The 4,283-nt window shown below is 47.9% G+C and overlaps 1 pseudogene; it reads left to right on the top strand.

The window, feature by feature from the left end:
• The first annotated feature begins 371 nt into the window (after positions 1-371).
• LOC129504324 (WASH complex subunit 1-like) lies at positions 372-4,002 on the top strand (annotated as a pseudogene).
• Positions 4,003-4,283: the final 281 nt, after the last annotated feature.

Genomic DNA, 4,283 nt, shown 5'->3' with positions numbered 1-4,283 from the left:
CAGTTGCTTCCCATCTGCAGGTAGCATTTAATTGTGAAATGGGTTATACTCCTTAGTTCTTATCATACTTCTCTTCTGCTGACCACCCTATGCCAAAGTAATGGCTGTAACCAAAATGGAAGTTAAATTGGTCCATTTTGTTCCAGTCTAGCATATTAACTCAAGTATGACTTGAATGTATCTTTCAGATATAAGTGCAAATGAGCATAAGTATAATATTATTGACCCTATAGCTACTCAGTGTTAACTCAGCAATGAAAGAGAGCAGTGGCAGAGGTTTCGAAAATATAGTAATTCCAAAATAAAATCATTTGTAATGTGATTTTTATCTTTGTATATAATTGGATATAACAAAATTGACTCTATTGGGAATGGAAAGGGCTGAAACAACCCACTATAGAAGGTAGGTAGAGAGGGGAATGATACATGAGAAGTTTCCAACAGGTATATACTATACCATTCTGAGAGTCTGGCAATAAATGTTTAGGGCACTCATGTTGTGGTACAGATTGGAGGCAGCATAAGTAACAATACTATGCAGATAGGCAGAGCCTAGCGACAGGAGTCTGGGAAAAGATTGAAAGCCAGTTAGCTTCATGGAATTGTGCTGAACTGCAAGGAGCAGATCCCCAGATGCTGAGTTAAGGTTCAAGGACGGTGTGTCAACAGCTAAGGCAGGAAGGATTAGCTGGAGCTTATGTAGACAGTGCCCTGCTAAAATGAGGCAGAAACCGTTTAGTCCTTCAGATTCAGCAGATGCCATATCAGGCTTGAGTCTCTGTGGCTATCTCTCACCTACACCATGCCAGATGCCACAGTCTCTGGGACCTGCTTCATCCTAAGAACCTGCATGTATGGAGACCAGTGTCTGAGCTGTTGTTCAGAACATGCAGCAGTGAGATATTGCAAATCTTTGCAGTTGCCACGACTGATTTCATATGAAGGATGATTCGGTTTAGTCCTTAGACTCTCAGAGCATCCATCTAGGTCATGCACTTTCAAAGCTCAAAGTATAAGTTTCCCAACTCTCTAAATATTATATTTTCATCCCTGTAATGTTCTAAATCATCTTGTTTCCAATGCAGCCCACACTATTCACCATCAGCCACCCCAAGGCCTTGTAGTATACTGCCCTAACCATTCTCCTGTATCTTCTGCTACTGTCTCTCTGTTGTCAGCAAGCTCTCCTCTAGCTTTTGGTTTCTTCTGATTTTGTCCTTCATCCTCCAATTTGGCTGATACATGTCCACTTGAGTGATGGATGCTTTTTCTCTCATGTCTCAAAAACCTCAGAGCCAGTAGATGGGACTGGAGCCAAGGAAGGCAATGTTGGTTAAACATTTGAAAATCAAGGTAACTCACCATTCACCAAAGAAAATCAATGTAATCTACCATGTAAAAAATAAAAATGAAACTATCATCTCAATAGACCCTGAAAAAGCATTTGATGAAATTCAACATCAATATTTGATAAAATTCTTGGCAAACTAGAAATAGAATGGGCTTTTCTCAATCTGATATAGACCATAAGCAAAAATCAATAGCTAGCTAGCATCATACTTCATGGTGAGAGACTGAATGCATTTCCCCTGAGATCAGCAATAAGACAGGATGTCTGCACTTACCACTTCTATTCAATACTGTGTTAAAGGTTCTAGTCAGTGTCACTCATAGACAGGAGGATCATCTATATAGGAAACCTAATAGAATCTACAAAAAGCAATTCACTAATAAGTATGTTCAGCAGGTTTGTAGCATACAAGATCACTATACAAAAATCAATTCTAGGGATCCCTGGGTGGCTCAGCGGTTTAGCGCCTGCCTTTGGCCCAGGGCATGAACCTGGAATCAGGGGATGGAGTCCCACATCAGGCTCCCTGCATTGAGCCTGCTTCTCCCTCTGCTTGTGTCTCTGCCTCTCTCTCTCTCTCTCTCTCTCTGTCTCTCATAAATAAATAAATAAAATCTTCAAAAAAGAATCAATTCTATCCCCATATACTAGGAATAATCAGAAATGGAATTAAAAATGAAACTGAAAGCAGCATTAAAAATACAAAATACTAAAAAATAATACAAAATACTTTGGGAGAAATCTAGTAAAAGATGTGCAAGATCTGAAAACTATAAAATATTGCTAAGTGAAATTTTAAAAGACCTAAGTAAGTGAAGAGATATGCTTTGTTGATGGATTGGAAGACTCAGTATTGCTAAAATGACGATTTTTCCCAAATTGATCTATAGATTCAGCACAATCCTGTCAAAAATTTCAGTGGGCCGTTTGGTTTTTTTTAAGTAATTCTAAAATTCATATAGAAATGCAGACGATCAGGGGTGCCTCGGTGGCTCAGTTGGTTAAGGATCTGACTCTTCTTGACTTTGGCTCAGGTCATGAGCTCAGGGTCCTGGGATTAAGCCCCAAGTGGGAAATATGCACTCAGCAGATTTTCTCTCTCCCTCTACCCCCCCCCCCCAAGCTCGCTCTCACTCTCTCTCCAAAACAAAACAAAACCTTAAAAGTAAATAAATAGGGAGAGGCGGCGGCGCCAGGACTCCGCGGAGTGGGCGCAGCGGAATCGCGGCTGGGGTTGGCGGGCGGCGCGCAGGCCCCAGGACTGCGGTGAGGACCAGCACTCGCTGGCAGGGCAGACCTACGCAGTGCCCCTCATCCAGCCGGACCTGTGGCGGGGGGAGGCCACCCAGCGGATGGCGGATGCCCTGCAGCACCTACAGAAGGTCTCTGGAGACATCTTTAGCAGGATCTCCCAAGCAGTAGAGCTCAGCCGGAAGCAGCTGCAGGCCACTGGGGAGAGGGTCTCCTTGGCCCAGGCCAAGATCGAGAAGATTAAGGGCAGCAAGAAGGCGATCAAGGTGTTCTCCAGAGCCAAGTACCCAGCTCCAGAGCGCCTACAGGAGTATGATTCCATCTTCACGGATGCTCAGGACCCAGGACTGCAGAGACGCCCTCGCCATAGGATCCAGAGCAAGCACCGCCCCCTGGATGAGTGGGCCCTGCAGGAGAAGCTGAAATACTTCCCTGAGTGTGTGAACACCAAGCCGGAGCCTGAGGATGAGGCCGAGGAGGGGCTTGGGGGTCTTCCCAGCAACATCAGCTCCGTCAGCTCGTTGCTGCTATTCAACACCACTGAGAACCTGAACAAAAAGTATGTCTTCTTGGACCCCCTGGCTGGTGCTGATGCTGGGGGCAGAGACAGGAGAAGCTGTTCGATGCCCCTTTGTCCATCAGCAAGAGGGAGCAGCTGGAGCAACAGGTTCCAGAAAACTACTTCTGTGTGCCTGACCTGGGCCAAGTGCCTGAGATTGATGTGCCGTCCTACCTGCCCGACCTGCCGGGCATCCCCGATGACCTCATGTACAGTGCTGACCTGGGCCCTGGCATCGCCCCCTCCGCCCCTGGCACCATTCCAGAGCTGCCCACCTTCCACACAGAGATGGCTGAGACTTTCAAGCCAGACCTGGAAGATGGGGTACTAACAGCACCTCCGCCACCACCACCACCACCCCCACCACCCCCAGCCCCAGCTGTGCTGGTCGGCGCTCCCCCACTCCCACCCCAGGCCATAGCCTCCCCTAGCCAAGATGCCAGGGAGGACAGCAGTGGCAGTGTGTCTCCTTCAGCTACCACTCAAGGAGCTCCAAAGGAAGTGGTGGACCCCTCCAGTGGCCGGGCCACCCTGCTGGAGTCCATCCGCCAGGCTGGGGGCATAGGCAAGGCCAAGCTCCGTAGCTCAGGGAGCAGAAGCTGGAGAAGAAGAAACAGAAGGAGCAGGAGCAAGTGAGAGTCACAAGCCAAGGTGGGGACCTGATCTCGGATCTCTTTAGCAAGCTGGTCATGAGGCATAAAGGGATCTCTGAGAAAGGACCTTTGACAGGAGCCAGTGAGGGGCCAGGAGGAGCCTTCGCCCGATTGTCAGACTCCATCCCACCTCTGCCTCCCCCACAGCAGCCACCTGAGAGGAGGATGAGGATGACTGGGAATCCTAGGGGCTCGGCTACCCTTTCCCACCAAACTCAGGTTTAGTTACTGCCCTCACATTGACACAGCAGGGTGAGCTGCCTGGCCTGCAGGTCTCTTGGCCCCTGCTTCCTGTGGAGGATTGTCCCAGGCCTGTGCCTTAAGGAGCTAGGTGGCCAGCTTCTGAGGCCAGGTGGCCGGGAGCAGGGAGCACTTGTTCTCTGCCTGTGGTCTCCTCCACCTACAGACTGAAATAAATACATGAATCAATAAAGAAGTATCATGCAAGAACCAAGTGTAAAATAAAAAA

The sequence above is a fragment of the Nyctereutes procyonoides genome, unplaced genomic scaffold, assembly GCF_905146905.1.
Source record: "Nyctereutes procyonoides isolate TBG_1078 unplaced genomic scaffold, NYPRO_anot_genome, whole genome shotgun sequence".
Classification (NCBI taxonomy): Eukaryota; Metazoa; Chordata; class Mammalia; order Carnivora; family Canidae; genus Nyctereutes; species Nyctereutes procyonoides.
This window is presented reverse-complemented; position numbering and strand designations above follow the sequence as displayed.